Source organism: Lontra canadensis, unplaced genomic scaffold (assembly GCF_010015895.1).
Source record: "Lontra canadensis isolate GAN:19392208 unplaced genomic scaffold, GSC_riverotter_1.0 scaffold8, whole genome shotgun sequence".
NCBI lineage: Eukaryota > Metazoa > Chordata > Mammalia > Carnivora > Mustelidae > Lontra > Lontra canadensis.
The window spans coordinates 32634176-32653198 of NW_022631002.1; the positions used below are offsets into that span (position 1 = coordinate 32634176).

Here is a 19023-nt window from a genome sequence, read left to right on the forward strand (position 1 = left end):
AAGCCACACTTGGAAACATCCCTACTGGCCTTGTGAGCCCGTGAACTGGCTTCTGGACAGATGCTCTGCCCCGCCGGGCCCCACTGCCTCATCCAAGAAGAGAGGATTTTCAAGACTTTGTCAGAGGGAAGCTGGGAGGCTGAAGCGGGAGCCAGTGTGTGGGGTGCTCGGCATGGCGCCTGGTGCCACAGTGGAGGTTGGGTTTCCCCAGGGCAGCAGTCCTTGCTCTGGCCTGGATCTGCTCCAGTTGGATATACACCCAAGTGCAGTGGAAAGTATGTGTGTGAATGTGTGCGGTGCGTGTGTGCCATGCATAGTACTTGAGGAAGGGGACGCTGTATGGACCAGGATGGAGAAGGCCAATAGATTTTAGCCTGCTTTGTTAAGACTTTTGAAGGTGCATCCATGTGTAGTGAGAAGGAAAGCCCTGATCGATTAGTGATGCCTGCCACAGGTGCAGGATCAGGGAGCTGGGCTAGGTTTGCCACATGCATTCCTTCTCTGGTCAGGTGAAAATCTATTTCTCTCCTACTTCCAGCACACTCGAAGGGCGTCACATCTCTCACCCTAGTTTTCACATTGTCATTATCATTGTCTTCATTTTTAAGCAAAGAGTGGAGGAGAGGAATCCCATTTCTGCAAGGTTGCTCCAAATCTAGATTCTGCTGGGATTGGCGCTCCTGTTCCTTCCACAGATGTCTCCCAGCTTCTCTTTTGGGGTGTGTGGTGTGGGATGATGATGGTGGGTTCGGAAAGGGAGGGGAGATGAGCCGGCACAGAGGCTGAGTCCCCTGGCTGTGACCACCAGAGGGTTCCACCTTTAGGGACACCATCCCTGCGCTGTGGCAGGGACCAGGAGGTGGTGATGCCAAAGGACACAGGGCTGTCACTGGGCCCTTCCTGGGGTGGGGTGGGTCAATCTCCCAGGAAAACTGATCTCGCTGTTGGAGCCTTCCCGTCTTCGTAAGTGCAATGAGACCGCAGCTGTCAGCTGGGAACCTGGAGGAGAGAATGCTGACGCTGACTGTCTGTTTACCTTGGGCTGTGTGCTTTTGGAATACCGTCTTATTCCATTCAGTCTCTGGACCCTCCTGTCAGGGGAGTACTTGTAGTATGCCCATTTCACAGAGGAGGAAACTGAAGGTCAGAGTGGATCAAGCATCTTGTCCCAGATTTACTGGCCTGAAAGTGGTAAAGCTGGAGGAAAAGTCCTGGGGAGCCCTATTTTAGGACCCCCTCCTTGAACTCTTCCATTTTACAGATTCTCTCCGTGTATCCTCATCTATTCCATCTGTCCCGCTCAATGAGCTCTGGTGGGTGACTTCTGGAAGGTTCACCTTCCCAGTAAGGATGGACCAACTTCGTTTTTGGAGTTCTTGGACTATTACTGGATGTCCTTCTGTTCTCACTGTTCTCTCGTTAAGCAAGGCAAGGGAGAGAAAAGGAAGATGATGGGGGAGCAAGATCCAGGCTTCTGACCCCTCGGCCCAGGATGGGCCGGGGGGACGATTTATGAATAATTCTCAGAAAGTTTGCATCTTCTCATAGGTGCTCGTTCTAAAGCCAGTACTTAAGGGGAAAGTCAGGCATTGCTAAGACTGCCGTAAACATTGATTATGAAGCTGTTGACTTGGAGACCCACCCACACTCTCTTGATGGGTTTGGGCAACAGCTTTGCCTCCCGCCTTGGAACATACTGCCTTTCGTTTTCAGCACTAGATTGGGGGAAGAAGTCTTCTGGGTAGGAATCATGTTGTCCAAAAAGTAGATTTCTTTAAATCCTCGACTCACCCTCTTGGTGGTAAGGTGTGGACCGATGGATGAGGGGCCTGCAGGTCCCTCGTCCTCGCTCCCGGGCTGAGCTCCCTGGGGAAAAGGCAGGTGGTCTTAACTGAGCTATTTCAATTGTTACTTTGGTTTTGGCAGGTGGTCAGGGAATCATGAGCGCTAAGTAAATGGGTCATGGTGTGACCCTGTTATGAGATCTTGGCTCCTCTGAGGGTCTGAGCTTGGTGCTGAGGAGGCTGCCGTGGGGAGTCTTGGGTAGTCTGGGCTTTAACTGCAGAGAACATTTGCTTCCTCATGCTGTCCCTCCTCCCAGCTCAACCTGCTGCCCAGAACCCATCCCCGCCTGAGAGGACCCTGGAGAGTGTAGGCCTCATGGTTGGGTTTGTTTGCCCTTGACCCTAGTCATTTTGCCAGATGCCAGAGATGGTCATGGGCTACACTTTACAGCATATCTGTGTGAGTTAGACAAAAGGCTGACCATGCCTTTATGCAAAAGTTAGGTACTTCTTGCTTTAGGCATTCCTAGCCTTGCACCAGGACACGCTGTTTAGTGGACAGAGTGTAGGATAAATTTGCACCCTCTCTCACTACCTCTGCTAGGTCCCTCATGCAGTGCACAACCCGCTCAACTGTACACAGCCGTCCTCCTTGCTTTATACTTTTTCATTCCTTGAGATTGTTAGTACTACAAGCCAGGAATAGTGACACTCCATTTCATGTTTGACAATGGGAATCTGGGCTCTAGGTATATCCTTTATCTTCCTTGGCCCTGGCTTGGTGTGAGTGAGAGGGTTTCTTTAAGGATGAGCCCAGGAGAGGCAGTCATGTGCCCCTTGCTTAGTTCACCACCTCCATTGGGACAGGGATGCCTCCAGGGAGCCTCTGTCAGACCGCTGTGGGCCCAACGCCTTCCTAAGGGTGGGATGATCAGTGGGGCCAAGGCCCGTAAAGCACGGAGAGGTCTCCTAAGACTTTGGAAACACCACCTGAGAATACTCTCAAAATAAAAGCCATTAATTTAGTGGTTCTTAGATCTCTCTTTGGCAGGCAGGTTGTGGTAGTGGTGTTCTAGATCTTTCTGATGAAAAGTGGTGTTCTAGATCTTTCTGATGAAAAGCATTTCTTTTCCCAGAAAAATGCCTGTCTATTCACATGTCTAGAGGCTTACATCCAGGGGCAGGGCCTTCTCAGATCCTTGAAGCCTGGCCAAGCAGCTGGCACTGGCGTGGCTTTGGGAGGAGGGAAGGAGGGTTCCTGGGCCCTGCTGACCTTGCTGGGGTCTTCCTCTGGCCCTTGGGTCAGTACTTACTTCTCTTCATCTCTCTCGTTCACCTCCTGACAGTCTGCCTTAGAAATTGTCCTAAGCTTTCCTACCTCTGACCTGCGCCCTGTCTGCCAACCCAGGTTCTGTCTGACCTAGATACCTGCCCCCCTGGAGGAAGTGGCCCTGGGGAGGTGACTTACACACGTGCCCACCTGGCACCCGGTGTCCCATGCTGCTGGGTTTCCCAAGCCCTGAGGCCCAGCTCACACACTCTTTGGGCCTCACTGGCATGTGTTGATGACAAGGCCATCCTGGTGCACAGGGGCAGGCTGTGGGCCCTTCCTGAGCAGGAGAGTTGTTGTCCTTTACGAGCCTGCTGCAGTGTCTGGTGAGGCTCACGAGCTGTATACTCTGGGGCAAGCAGACATCCACGACTTGTGATCCCAGAGCAGAGAGAGACTATGGAATTCTTATCTGTCAGAAGCCTGGATAGAGCTTCAGATTCCTTCTTAACACAGCCTAAAAACTATGGTTAATATATCCTGTGCATGCTCCAATGTGAACACAGGTCCTGCCTCCCCTTTGTGTATCCGTACTTGCTGCCGCACGCGGCCCCCGGCCCTTTGTGTTCACACTCACTGTGCCCTCTCCCCATGCTTACACACTTGTACCCACACTACCTCTTGTTGTGTGCACACTGGCTTTGTGCACCCACCCTACCCTTGCCAATGGCCAGCATTCACAGGAGCAGACATCCCTGTGTTCCCCTTGAGATGGGACAGGGTGGGGGTGTGCTTTGGCCTCAGTGGTGTCAAACACCTTTAAATTAAAAAGTTAGAGGGAGAGTCTGGGAAAGTTTTCGGAAAGCACCTAACTCTTCTGGCCAGCGGGACAGCCCCTTTGGGTGTTATCCCGATGGGCCACAGTGCTGGTAGCCTTTTCTCTGAGATGCTCGACCCTCAACCCCAAAGCCATGGCTTGTTCCCATCAGGAACACATGAAGCATGGTGTGTTTCTACCTTCAATAGATGAAATGTGGGGGTGGGATGTTAGTGGGGTACATGCCAGCAGGTGTAGGAAAATGCTTTCACGCCCCATGGCACCGGGTGGGCTGGCCCACAGCTCCTTGCTGTGAGAGACGTGGTTCTGGAGATGGCGGTGTGACGCGGCCACTTGCCTATGGCGACGTCGGCCACTTTGAACTTCCCCAGCCGGCCAACACCGGGTCGCCCTCCTCTGCCACCTCTGCAGGCTTCTCGTCCTTGGGAAGAGAGCCAGGAATCCTCCCAAGAGCTCCAAAATGGCAGATGTCTTCAGCCTTCCCATGATGGCGGAAGCCAGATCTTAAGGACGGAAGGATGTGGCATTTTGGGGACATCCCCAGACCTACAGATCTGGAAGGTCACATTTCTCAACCAGAGAACATGGGGCTGTTTGTCCTGGTACCCGGAGTACACTGCGCACCAAGGGAGAACTGGGGTCATACATTAACGTCATGGTGCCCGTGATCAACATGGTACCCGTAGGGACGCATGCAGACCTTGCTGAAGGTGACCAACAGAATCGCCGCATGGTAACCTTACAGACTGAGAACGGTTTCTTAATGGAGGCAAAATGCGTAGATCTTGAAGTGAGTGAATGGTGAGCTGCGAAGGAAATGGATTTTCAGGTGTGGCTGTGGACGCTGTTAACAACAGCTCCCTTCATGCACGGCTGGCTTCGGATTGTTGGATGCATCGTCCGCCCGGGTTTCGGGGGCTGTCTGGTTGGAATCAACTTAGCGAGTAAGATCCGTTTTGTCTGGTGCGAGGTCTTGATTCATATTTACACAGCGGTGGGTTTGAAAACCCACCGCAGCTCTAACTTGCTGAGTTAGGGCAAGAGCCTTGGCCTCACCCCAGCTCGCCCCTGCCTTTCATCGTATGGATTCTGCATCTCTACGCTTAGGACGCAAACTTGGGAAAGAGTGAACACTCTGTTAGCGTTCCTTAGCCTGTTGCTCCTTGTTGTGGACGTCCCCTCTCAGGTGCGGTCTGCGAGGCTCTGGCTGGGGAGCGGGAGCGGGGACAGATACGTGATCAAGGGGGCCGTGCCCTGCAGAGCCGGACTTGTTAATCCCCAGAGCTGTTCCAGTCCCAGCACCAAACCCGCCGAGGGCCTGAGCCCCTCTCCAGCAGGGGCCTCCAGCACTGCACGCAAGTCTTCCTGCCACCGTATGGCTCAGGGACCGTTATGAGCTGCCTTCAAGATGGCAAAACTAAAGCCTAGAGGTTCAGTAATTTGCTCAAGAGGCAGAATCAGGATTCGAATCTAGGACGATAGCCTAGCCTGTGTGTTCTTCTCACTGCTTGGCTGCCCAGCACTCTTGTGGACCTGCCTTCAATGGGGAGGGTGGGGGGTGCTGCTTATGAGTCCCGAGCTTCTAGGATCCTGGACAGCGTCCTCTTGTGCCTCTGTATACGGTGGTTTCAGGATGCATCGATCTGCCCTTCAGACCGGTTGTGGGTTTTAGCCCAAACTCCGCATGTATTCCCTGTAACTGTGTAAGACCTCGGGCACGTTGCTTGGCCTCTCTGGGAGGCCATTGATGAGGCGTACATGTGGTATTGCTTGGGAAGCTCTCCGCACCGCTCCTGGCTCACCGTGTATGCCTACGGAAGACAGCAACGGTGCAGAGGGCGCGGGCAGGACCTGCTAGCTTCAGCCTGCACATGTGTAGAACTTCAGAGACCGTTAAATCTGGAAAACACTGTGTATGCACATTTTTGGCTTAAACAAAGTTCCATTTTTACAGAGTCCATAACCCAGCTTTAATATTATTACGTGCCCCAGACTGGGATTAATTCCAGGATAAGAGCTTTATTATGTCCAATAGAGTTCCTCCCGTGCTCCCCTCGTGCTTGGCCTCCATCTCCACCAGCCTGGTCTTCCATGCTGGGGTACAGGGTGGTGGAGGTGCCCTATCCCTGTGCAGCCTTGTTTTGTGGGCTCAGGGGCAGGGTGGAGAGGTGAGTTGCTTTCTGATGTTATAGGCATTTACTGCTGACCACTGGACCTTAGCATATCCCGAAGTCTGTCTGTGGGCCAGGTCTCTCAGTGTGAACAACAGCACCCCGTGCTCTTCCAACCTCTGAGAGTGATCTTATTTGTTTCACAAACAAGCTATCAAATTTCAGTGGTGGTTTAAGGAGCGTTTGGGAGGAGGACAGTGTCTGCGGGATCAGGGAGATGTCTGAGTCTCTGCGGTCTTCCCGCGAGTGACAAATGACTTTACCTCCAGTGGAAACTCTGATCATAGATAGTGATCAGCGGGAGCACGTAGAGAAAGATCCTGATGTGGCATCTGGCTCTAGGCCATGCTGTGATTGACTCATGATGTCTGCTAGGGACACGGAAGTGCGGAAACCATACTGATCCAGCACTTACGCGCTTTTCAGGTTTTATTCTGATTATTTTACGTCTCTGTGAAACCAACAAAGGCCTCTTTGTAGGCTCTATCCCCTTGCTTCTGATTGTGGGTATTAGAAGGACCCCCACAAATGACCCTTCTTCCTTGCCCTGTTTCCCACCCTGATGGCCTGTTTGTACAGCGTCAAAACTCACAGGCCCATCTCTGTTCTCTCTTTCAGTTGAAGAGGGGGAGGCCTCGGACTTCTCGCTGGCCTGGGATTCCTCCGTGACAGCATCAGGTAAATGCCCAGGGGGCTGCTGGGGGAGTTGCTGGGGGTCCTGGGGGGTGGGCTCAGGAACTCAGGAAGCCACCCAGCTGGTTATGGAAATCATATTCTTCATGTCACATTCCTGTCTCCAGGCCAGACTACCCCATGCACATGATTTTTATATCAGTTCCATATGGTCAATAAAATCTATTACATACGGAGACTAATATGCCCTATTCTCCTGGGGGACCACGTTTCCTTCTTGTGGGCGCGTTCTGATGGACCACGGTACCTCCGTGACACAGGCTTTGAAGCCCCCTGCCATGGGCCTCACTGCACATTCATTTCAGTCTAATTGCATAAAACCCACTTTAATAGGATGTTTAAACTCCAATCGAAATCACAGTCCCCAGACTTCCCCTCCCAGACGGAGCTGCTCTGCTCTCCCAGGCCGGCAACCCCAGCCCAGGCCTCCAGGGGGAGGTAATCGGGAAGTTCAGACTTCTGGGGCGCGTGGCCCCCATTGGGTGATGCTGGTGACTTGGCAGTCAGGGGACTTGGGTTTTTGGCTCACTTCTGTCCTTGCATGAGCTCCTCTGTGCCTCAGTTTCCCCAGCTCTAAAAAGGAGTGAAGGGATAAAGTTTTCCTAACTCGAAAGTCCTACACTTTGGAGCTGCCTGTGGAACTTGCGATTAGAACTGGCTGTGGGTCCTTGGGAGCTCCTGAGTGGAAGGTATGACTCCTGTTTGCTCTGCATCCAGCCAACACCTCTCTGGGCAATGGCCTGGGTTCCTAGTCTAGCAGGTGCAGCCTCTCCGGCCTCGTGCCTATCCTAGGATCCTGACCAACTGGTTCTGGATTCCTGAGGGAGCTGGAGGCAGGCCAGTCTAAGGAATCTTGGACCTGAGAAGACTCTGAGGGAATCATTTAGTCCAACTTTCTTGTCTTCTAGCTGGGGAAACTGAGGCACAGAAGGACCTTTGCTCTGGGTCAGTAGTTCCAGAAATGTGGTGTGAGGCATCAGGCATATGAACATTTAATGCTCGGATGGCTATACATTGGATTTGTGATTTAATGGCTATTTGCGATTGATGCTAAATTCATTTAAGTGAGAAAATTGCATTGACAGTTTTAAGTAATGGCACATAGTGCTTGGGTTGAGCAAAAATCATGAAGATGGTTTGCAAATGACTGAGATTTGGGAAATGCTGGTATAGATTACACGGAAAGGGAGTGGACAGCTAGCGAACCTGGGTTCCTGGGCTCTGTGTCCAGTGCTCTTTCCAGCACGAATGGGACGCTGTTTGGAGAGTCTGAAGGATCCCGGCTGATTCAGTTTTGGGCTCGGTCGTATCTGCAGGTGCCTGGCCCTTGGTGACAGGGGCTCTCTCCCTGGGAGAGAGGTGTTGTCTGAAGCCAGAACGAGGTGGGCAGTGCTCACATTTTCAGAAGAGTCCAGGGTTAGGACAGACCTGGGGGTCCACACTCGGTAGTTTGGAGGAAGGGTGTGCACAGCCCCTGTCCCATCTCTTTCTGTGCAGGGAGACACACTCCCGGGGTTGGTAGAAACACAGTGAGAGTATAAATCTCCATGTCTCCTCCAGGGACCCTGACCCACATTGGGGTGCATGAGCTCAGGCTTCGGCCGACTCTGAAAATGATCCTCACTGTGCTCCAAACCCCCGAACCAGGAAAGTGTCCAGCGGGGTGTCCGTATAAGGTCCTGCCACCGGGCCGCTTTCCCAATGGTGCCGGAGGCGGTAGAGACAGACAGGAACAGCAGCGTGGTGCAGGGAGGGCAGTGGCATCCGTCGTGGAGGAGGACAGCCCTGCGTCCGGTGGGGGGCCCTACTGATGCCTCCCTAGGGCAGGGAACTGTCTCTTGGTCTGCGATGCCGAGGGGCTGTATGGGGGCCCTGCTTGTCTTGGGGTCTCTGCTGCCGCTGTGGAACCTCAGGGGCTCTCTGGGGTGGCCGGGCATCATAGAGGTGGCGGGATTTGTCCATTTCCAGCCAAGAGCTGAGCAGGCCCCATACGCGTGTGCAGAAAGAGGTACACGGCTCTTTGTGAGTCCTTTCCAGTCCTCAGGGACTTCGTGGTGCCAGTCAGCTTCGGATGGTCCGCTAGGAGATGGAGAGAGGGAGGGCAAAGCATCCGGGCACTGGATAATCCGCAGCCAAGCAATGGATTTTGTTTTCTTTGGCCCATTTCTGGTGAATTTTTTACAGTGCATGCAGTACATTTTCCTTCCCAAGTTCGTTGGGCTTGGGCTACGGAAGTCAGCTTGGATTCCCTGAGCTTGGGGGTCGTGAGCTGGTGCAAATCCTGGGTGAAGGGACAAAGTCAGTTTGGGAGGCAGCGCTGGACGAGGGTGATGTCACATTTGTTGAGCCTTGACTTGGTGCGCTTTCCCTGCGCCCTCTCCTCCAGCCATCACGACAGCCCCGCGAGGCGGGGGCTCTTTCCAGAAGCTGCTCCAGAGCTTCTCCACAGGCTGGTTTAGGGCCGGCCATCTGGTGGCGGACGGGGCCAGCGGCCTGGTTAAAGCTGCTTTAGTATAACGCTTTTCATTAAGCTGAGAAAATGTCACTTGGCTGCATCAGAGAATGGGGGCAGGTGCCAAGGAAGATTATGGGGAGCAGAGCCTCCCCGAGCTGCCCTTGGCACTGCTCTGAGAACTGCCGTCTTCATTTGGCGGACGGGGGAAGGAGGCTCAGAGCTGTGTGGCAGCAGATCTGAGGTCCCTGGCCAGCAAACTGTGGAGAGGGGACTCGAACCTGAGTCCTCCTGCGGCCAGACCCTGTGGTCTCACCTCCGTGATGCCTGGCGCTGGAGGGGCAGTGAGGGCGAACTGGACCAGGGGGCATTGCTGGAGCTTCATGAGGGTCCCTGGGGGTACCGGCCATGGAGGGTCTTGGGCTCCTGCGATCAAGGGAATCCAGGGTGCGGTGAGCAGGGTGGTCCGAGCGCGTTTCACCGGGAGGAGCATGGGCAGCTCCTTTCCTAAGGGGGCCCTGCAGCCAGGCTGCAAGTTTGGCGCGGTGCCCTTCCCCCTCGCCTGCTTTGCCCTGGCTCTGGGAGCGTGATGGAGAACCCCAATAAAGAAGCAGAATGTTCTGTGTTCTCTCTACTCACCTCTGGCCTCCAGGCTCCCCTGCCCTGGGGGACCCTGTGGTTACCATCCCCAGGAACAACCTGGCCTGCTGAGTCTGTGCCCTCGTGTCTGAGTCTGGGCCCCTGACAGTGATGGAGAGCCCGCCCGTGGCAGTGTTCTCTGGCCTGGCTTCCCGGGAGTGGGGGAGCCCCGGCCTCCTCCTGCCCCTCGCCAGCAGACACCGGGCTCCTGAGAGCAGAGCCCCGGGACTGAGCACTGTGCTCAGAGCCTGGGTGTGGGGAGCATAGTAGAGCTGGGGTTTTAAATCATTCCCTGTTGGTTCCTGATTTTTTTTTTTTTTAAACCCATGGTTGGGGGCTGATGAGGGAGCTGATAGCTTATAAGGAGATAACTGAAGCATGATTCGGAACCTGTTCTGAGCCACGGATGCCTTTGAGCATCCAGGGGGAACATTTCACGTGTGATTTCAGGGAAGTTCATGGGTTTGAATGCCTTAGAGCTGGGAGAGTCTTTTGGGAGAGCCCCAAAGAGGTCCTCCCTGTCCCAAGGCTGGCCTGTGGCCCGGGTGAGGGGGCAGGCTGGGGAGGGTCTGTGGTAAAATGTGACAGGCCCTGCTAGAGGCACGTGGTGCCAGGGGCCAGACCCAGAGCTGCTGGGTCATCTGAGTTTGTATATACTTATGTATTTATTATTATTATTATTATTATTATTTTAAAAGATTTTATTTATCCATTTGCCAGAGAGAGAGAGCAAGAGAGAGCATGAGGGAGAGCACAAGCAGGCGGAGGGGCAGAGCGAGAAGCAGACTCCCCACCGAGCAGGAAGCCACATGTGGGACTCGATCCGGGGACCATGGAATTGTGACCTGAGCCGAAGGCAGCTGGTTAACCGACTGAGCCACCCAGGCGTCCCTGTATTTATCATTTAAAAAAAAATTATTTATTTGAGAGAGAGAGGTCACACACGGGGGAAAAGGGTAGAGAGAGAAGCAGGCTCCCCGCTGAGCAGGGAGCTCGATGCGGGGCTGCGTCTCAGGACCCCAGGATCATGACGAGCAGAAACCGAGAGTTGGACTCCCAACCGACTGAGCCACCCAGGCACCCCTGTGTCGCCCAATATTTTCAAGGTTTATCTAAATCGTAGCCTGCACCCATCCTGCATTCCTTGTTAAGGCTAAATAATGTTCTGCTGTATGAGACCACATTTTGTTTCTCTCTTCGTCCGTTAATGGACGTTTGGGTCATTTTCCCGCTTCGGCTGTGGTAAACACGCTGCTGCGAACTCCCGTGTGCCGGGCTCTGCTGGACGCTCACTCGTTTTCAGCTCCGCGGGGCGCACACCCAGGAGTGGAGCTGCCCAGTCCTCTGGTGACGCTGCGCGACTTTCGGAGGAACGGCCGGTCGGCTGCCCCAGCGGCGCCGCATTTCACGCCCCCGCCAGTGACGTGCGGGTTCCAGTTTCTCCGTATCTTCACCAACGGTTGTTATTTTCCTTTTTTTAAATTTTTAAAATTTTTATTCTAGGGGTACCTGGGTGGCTCAGTGGGTTAAAGCCTCTGCCTTCGGCTCAGGTCATGATCCCAGGGTCCTGGGATCCAGCCCCGCATCGGGCTCTCTGCTCCACGGGGGGCCTGCTTCCTCCTCTCTCTCTTTTTGTTTGTTTCTCTGCCTGCTTGTGATCTCTGTCGGTCAAATAAATAAATAAAATCTTTAAAAAAAATTAAAAAAATTTTTATCCTAGCCTTCCTAAATGTGAAAAGGTATCTCATTTTGGACAACGCATATTTAAAAAATATATATATATATTTATTCAGGTCACAGAAAGGCCTTCTGCCTGTTGGTTTCAGCCTGGTCACCAATTAGGAGGTTGTTAAGGGTGCCCTTCCCAGAGGGACCTCTCTGTCCCCCTGCCCTGCCCTCCCACCAACTTCTCCCTGAGGAGGCCTGTCTTCTCTTCAACGCTTCTTCTTCTTTCCTTCAAGCCTTTTGGACCGCGGTCTCCAAGTGGCAGGCACCAGGATGAGCGTAGCCCTACAATGTGGGTTTTCAGTGAACCAGTCCAACCAAACTGAGCTTTGCCTCCCTTGCTCTGATCGCCGAGTTTGACCGGGGGCTGGGGGGGCTCGTTTCTCTGTAACTGTCTGGTCACAGTGTCACTGGAGCCTCTCAGCTCTCCTGGCTGGGTTCAGGACAGGTTGGGCTTCCTTCCAACATGGCAACATGGGCGCAAGCTTGGGGATGGAGTGGGAGGAGGGTTGGTGGGGTGATCCGGAGATGGGAAACAGTTACTCTGACATACACTCATTGTCAGTGCCTGGGCAGTGTAGCCAGGTGGTGACAGACGTTCTAGGGACTGGAGAGAAACGCTCGATAAAAAAAATAGTAGTTTGCGGGACACCTGGGTGGCTCAGTTGGTTAAGCGGCTGCCTTTGGCTCAGGTCATGATCCTAGCGTCCTGGGATTGAGTCCCGCATTGGGCTCCTTGCTCTGTGGGGAGCCTGATTCTCCCTCTGCCACTCTGTCTGCCTGTGCTCACTCTCTCTCTCTCTCTGACAAATAAATAGTAGTTTGCGATGGCCTGAGACCTTATCGGGGTGATCAGAGTTTTGGGCCTTCCTGCCACCTTGACAGGTCTCATTGTCCTGGTTAATGGAAACATCATTTACAAACTACTTCTGGGAGCCAGCCCTCCTTCTTGGTTCACATATAGAAACTGAGGCACAGAGATGCTAGTGGCTTGTTTTAAAAGTCACACGGGCAGGAAGTGGCAGAGCCAAGATTTGAACCCAGGCAGCTGACGTGTGAACGTAGCACCAAAACTTTCACTGGCCGAGCTGCCTATGAGGGTGTTGTCCAGGCTGTTCATTGTAGAGGGAATCCAGAGGCTCAGTGAGAGACTCAGCTTTGTGCCCAGGTCCCTCCTGGGTCAGGTGAAAGGGTCTGACTCCTCTGCCCCGGAGGAGAGGGAGATACATGTTTTGAAGACCTTGTATACATTTCCCGTCTCAGAGGCTAGGGAAACACTGGGGGCCAGACTCTCCCGCATGCCCAGCCCCAGCCTGCCTTCCCACTGGGGTAGCTGTGTGATGGGCATGGGTGTGGCTCACAGGGGAGGCTGGTAACTGGGCTGCTGGCTCTGGGACCTGCTTGGGTGAGAAATTAGAATAGTGTCTAGGTGACTGGTATCCTGGGGGCCCCATAGAGAAGGGGTGCTGGAGGCCTTTCCTTTTCCTTTCATTCTGGCTCTGGGTAAGCAGTGGCTTAGGGATAGTGGTCAGGGTCCCCACTCCTGACAAAGGTCGCAGCCTCCTCCCCACCCCTGCCGTCCTGCACCCCGAGGTTCTGACGGTGAAGTGGACGGAAATGTCTGGAAAACTGGGCCTTTCACGCTGGGCATCGAGGCCCCTCCGGACAGCCCAGCCTATACTTCCGCACCTTCTAGGAGCTGTCTCCCCACCCCACTTGTTTCTCAAGAGTGTGTGTTTATTATTTCAATGACTTCTTAGAAGCTCTACCTACAACCTCTGCTTCTGCACCCCTGCCCCTTGTGTTTCTCTCAGCCCCCTTTCCAGCTCTGTCCTGTACCAACCAGCTTACGTAGATGAAGTCCACGGGCATGGTGGAATACACGTGGCTCCTGCCCCCATGAGACCCGAGCTTCCTGTAATCCCCGGACCCACGCAGCCTCCTGTCTTAGAAGCCACGTCGGGGTCGCTGGGCAGCTGGGCATTCACGTTCCTAACTGCCCCTCCCTTGCGGGGCATTTGGACTACTTTTCCTCTTTCGGCTCTTATAAATAGTACCATGACGAGGACCTCGGTGTAGTAGGTGCTCTTTTTCTTAGGTGCTCCCAGCATCTTCTGACTTTCTCTTTCCATCTTCAAGTCCAAGCTGGAGGAACTTGGACCCCTGTTTCTCCCCACCCCTTGCCAGGTCCCTCACTTGAATTCTTCCCTGAGTGACCCTGCACCCTGTGCTCCGCTGTGGGTGTGTCCCGGCCCCCCATGGCCAGGATGCCGTGGCCAACAACGGACGGCCCAGGCTTCCTTTGGCTCCAGCTGTCCACCTCTCGAACTTGAACCCCCAACACAGTCATATGGACCAGGGGACATTTTAAAGGAGTAGAAAAGGTCTAAATAGATGTATAATTTTCCAGCATTTTAAAGACTTATGAAATGAGTTTTTATGTGGGGCCGGCTGGGGAGTTTCTCATTAGCTCGGCCAGGGCGTCTGTGGGGAGTTGAACTAAGTGGAACCAGGCAGGCTGGGCAGGAAGACATGGTGGCCCCAAGCTCACCAAGGGAGCGTGGCAGGCATGCGCCGGCTGGTCTGTGCCTTGGACCCCCAGCCAGGCCAGCGGGCCTGTGCCTTTGTTAGCGCTGCTTCCCCCAGCCCAGGAGGCCTGGAAACCTTCAGGGGGACTGGAGCTGAGAGGTGGCCACTCTGTTACCATGGTGAGCAGTCCATGAGGTGTAGGGCATCTGTGTCCTGCGTGCACATGGAGGCATGTACTTGTGTATGTGCACGTGTGCACACACGTGTGTGTGTTTCTTGTGTGTGTGTGTGCATACCCAGATGCGACAGCCTTGACTCAGACCCCTGGAGACCCCAGGGCCTTTGCACCCCTCTGTACTGCATCCTGGGTCCCCAGGGCTGACTGGGACCTGTTCTGTGAGGGGGATGTGCTGTTTCCTGCCCGCCCTTTCCTTTGGCTCTGGACCAGCAAGGGGCTCCTGCTGGGCTACCCTTTGATCACATCCTCTGTGCCCTCTCTGCCGTGAACACGTGTGTGCAGAGCCCATGCACATGTGTGCATGTGTGCTGGCGCCTGGGGTGTGTGTGTGTGGTGTCTCTCTTCAGCCTCCTCGTCTACCCCGAGCCTGGCCAGTGGTTTCACGGGAGTGAAACCACGGAGTGGGGCTCGTCTTGCTGGTTTTCACCTCTTGCATGGACTTGGGCTTTCTCTGAGGCAGGGACTCTGTGTCATTTGTCACCGTAGTGGGCATGGCTGGGTTAGGACTGAGTCCTCACTCATGCTGACCTTGGTTGGTGCGGTGTTGCTTGTTTCCAAAGTGGAGACGGCTTCAGTGGGCTTGTGTGCCAGTCAGTGGTTTGGTGGACAGGGTCTGCTCTGAAAGGCAAAGGCTGTGAGTGTGTGCCCTGGGCAAGACTTGATGCACCAACTGTGCAGCGTGGGTCAGTGCCCAGTAGGAAATAGCCAAGGTCAGCCCAGTCATGCTGCCTGGCTGCTCTTGGCTTCCTGGGCGGGCACTCTGCAGGGCCTGGCTCCTGGATTGGGGATGGTTAGCGCTGCATCAGCCAGTGTCCTGCTATAGGCTAAGTGTGGCCCATGGGGGTTAGGCTGCTGTTCTCAGCTGACATTCTCCTAAAATCCTGGAGTGTGTGCACACACATACACACCACTCCATGTATGTATTAGTCTGAACCTGGCTAACTGATGCCTGCTTGGGTCAAAAACCCTATTTTTTTTCTTGCCCACACTAATAATTCTTTTCTCCTTCATTGTGGTTAATGGCTTTAACTGATGGCTGCTGGCCATACTTGTTGGTAGTTAGGACATTGGACGGATACTGAATCCAGTAAATGGTACATTTTTTGCTTCTGCCTTTCTACATCTTACGGGTAAATACTTTGCAAACCCCACAAGCTTGGGGAGGCAGGGGTAGTGCCTGTTTTGCTCATTGTTGTATCTTCAGCAACTAGCTCTGGCTACCAGCAACTGTAGTAACAGTAACAATAAAAATAATAGCCATCTAGTTATTAGTCCATGGTGCGGGGCATGAGGCTGGGCTGCAGCACACATGATCTCATTTAACCCTCCTAAAGCACAGCTTGTGGGAAGTGTACCATCTCACAGAGGGCAGTTGAGGCTCAGAGGGGCTGAGAGCCTGGTGCAGGCTTTCTGAGCTCATGGGGCTAGAGCAAGGATTTAAGCCTGGGCTGGTTTTATCTGAGTCTAGGGCCCCCTTTTTTCGTTGCTAGTTCAGTGGCTGGGACTGAGTGGAGATGAGTGGAGATGCTAAGAGCCCTAATGAGGTCGCTATAGTGACATACCCGAGGGGAGTGGGGGTGGCTGGGCCAGTACAGGAACGAGTGAAGGCTGATGGTTGACCCACCAACGATTGTGGGGGCAGGCATGTGCATATACATACATGTGCACACACCCACACACCTTCACACACACACACACACACACACACACCTGTACCCACAACACACATGTACAGACACATATTCACACATGTCACTCCTCCAGCCCCCAGGGCACATACACGTTCATATACCTGGCCTCCACACCTCGCACGTGCCCTAGCATGCACAACATGCATCCTCACAGACTCAAGTATGAACACATGCAGACACTCATGCAGGCAGGAGTGCAGGAACACATGCACATGTACGCAGTGTGCATAGGCACACACTTCAAACGTGTAGGGAGAGAGACATGCACGCAGCACGCCCCTGGGCTTGCAAATGAGCAGAAAAATCCTGCTTCTGGGCTGTGTCTCCTCAAGGACAGGGACCGTGCGGCTGTTCAAGACACCCGGGTTGTTCTGTGCTCTCTATTTTCTTTCTCTGCTTTTCTTTGGTTTCTTTGTTGTACCCTCGGTGCCTTAGACATACTTTCCGTCCAAAGATTCAAACCCCTGCTGCTGGGCCTGGTGCAGGGCTGACCCGTGTGCAGACACAGACCCCAGTGCCCATCTGTCCGCCTGCCTGGCCTGCTCTGGCCCACAGGCGCCCCCCCCAGCCCCAACTTGGACGTGACTTCATTTCCACCCTGCACCTGCCACTTTAAGAGTCCAGGGGCCTGGTGGGTCCGTCCCCAGGGTCGGGCTGAGGGAGGCCGGACAGCTGCGGGTTTGGGAGAAGCTTTGTTAGCTCCCAGGGGCCTCTTGGAGCCCAGGCAATGCTGGGGAAACCGAAACAAAGAGCGACAATGGCCTCCTTCCCTCCCTGGGCAGCCTCGGAGCAGGGCCTGCATGGGCGGCCTCTGGGGGCCCCTGTTATTTCCTGTGCTGGCTGCGGGGCTCCTCGCCAGCCGCAAATGGGCAGGAAGCGGGGCAGGGCATCTCCTCCCCACCCGCTGGGCTGGCCCTCATAGGCCAGAGTAGCCGCTTCTGTGATCCGGGGGCCGGCAGGACAGGCCCACTCCACCGTCTGCTGCTCCAGGCCTGCGGGGCTGGGCCTGCCCTGCTCAGGTCTGCCTGGGCCTCCCAGGAGGGGAAACCTGACCCCCGGCTCTGCTGACCTCTCCCCGCTGCAGACCCCACATGCTCCCACCATCTGTGCTGGAAGCCGAGTTTCTGCCACTACTGGCCTTTGTGGCTGGAGGGCTCGCCCCACAGAACCAAGGACGAGGCTGGGCAGTGAGCTTTCTATTGGCTGTTAATTAGTTCGTCTGGGATTGGGCTGGAAGTAAGCTTAGGTTTAGTACCGTGGTTAGGGGTATGTTTAAGCCTAAGGTTAGGGTTAGTGTTATGTTTGAGGATAAGGTCAGGGTTAGCTTGGCCAAGTCCTAAAGACTTAAAAAAAAAAAAAAACCAACAAAAACCCCACCAGGAGTCTGAGCCTGGATTTTGAAACAAACACACCTTTGTCTCAGGGCTGGATCTCACACAGCACTAATTTTGGGGAGAGGCTCCCCACTAATTAGGTTTTGTTCAACACCTAATTTGCAGGTGTCTGTTTGGACCATACTTGGCCCTAAGGATGCAGTGGTATCCAGCTCTCCGGGACCCACATTCTAGAGGGAGGACACAAGAGCCGTGTTCTTCCGTTCTTAGCTGTGAGGACACACTTGGCTGAGTTGGTCACCTTCTCAGGACTCAGTCTCCTGATCTGTAAAGTAGGGATACCGAAGCCCTAGCTTGTGCCCCCCCCCCCCCGCAAGGATAAGTGGGAATTAGAGGTCACGTGCTCAGCACGAAGCCCAGCATAGCGCAAGCACCTGTCAACACTGGCTCTGGGTGTTATTAATGGAATGAGATGAGATGGCCTTACATCGCTGGGCAGCTAAAATAATAGATGAAAGAACTAATTACGTCCGAAGCCCCAGGTATGGGTCACTGTGTAGGTGAGCTTCCTGGCAGCTCAGGCCAAAGGAGAAATCGGATGGAGGGAGGCTTGGCCGCCTCTTCCCGACTCACGCACTAGGGACAGACAAATGTTTTTCCCTGGCACCAAATGCTTAGGAATTTACTCTGCGGAGCCTCATTAATCATTGAACAAACAACAGCCACGGTCTCAGTAACAATTTGGCACACAATGCAGAAACAACTTTCCTAGAGTTCTTTCTTAAATTGACCCTGGAAGAATGCTCGGGGCCTAAGTGCACACCGCAGCCACGAACTTCCTTGCGGAGCTGCCTGGAGGGGGCTGGGCCAAGCCAGGCTGCGTCCTGGGGCAGCTGCTCAGGTGACTGGCCCGAGGGCCTGGTTTGATACAATGGAGCGGGGTTCTTCAGTGGGGGACCTCGAAGAGCCCTGGACATGCCCAGGGTTGCTGGGTTGCTTCCGGAGGGTTCTGCAAACTTTTGACTTCAGAAGCTAGCCCCTACCTGCTTCTGAGGACCCTTATCCTCAGCTCATAAAGCCTTTTTTTTTTAAAGACTTATTTATTTTTTTTGAGAGAGAGGAGAGAGAGCACGCATGCATGTGGGAGGGCAGAGGGAGAGAATCCCAAGCAGACTTGCCCTGCAGGATGGAGCCCCGCGTCGGCTCCATCTCATGACCTTGAGACCATGACCTGAGCTGGAACCAAGAGTCAGATGCTCAACCAACTGAGCCAGCCGGGCGCCCCACTCATGGAGTGTTCGGACGCACTTTGGGAGCTCTCTTTGTATCCTTATGTTTTGAGCTCAGCGGCTGGGGAGGTGTGTCTGGCACTGGGGCCCCTCTGCCTATACCGTACTCTGGCCATGGTTTGTGGACTTGCTGCAGCAGTCCCCATCTTTTGTTCCCTTTTTATAGGATTTTGTATTTACTCATCTTATTTGAGTGGGTGGGGTGCAGGGGGCACAGTCAGGAAAACTGAGGCTCAGGGGTGTTAGGAGGACTCGGGGCTGGGGTCTGTCTGTAGACCCATGCCTGAAGTATATCCACATCCCCAGATCCGCTCACACATACCCACTCTTGTGTGTATGAACAGTGCTCTGGGCCCGATCTGAAGTCCAG

At 54.1% G+C, this 19023-nt stretch overlaps 1 protein-coding gene across 1 annotated transcript in view; it reads left to right on the plus strand.

Annotated features, from left to right (window-relative positions):
- Positions 1 to 6671: 6671 nt before the first annotated feature.
- The window catches only part of ZNF423 (zinc finger protein 423), a 268424-nt gene continuing 256072 nt past the window's right edge, over positions 6672 to 19023 (plus strand). Inside the window, exon 1 of the mRNA XM_032854539.1 lies at positions 6672 to 6741. The gene's annotated coding sequence lies outside the window, so the exon portion shown is untranslated. The remainder of the gene's footprint in view (positions 6742 to 19023) is intronic.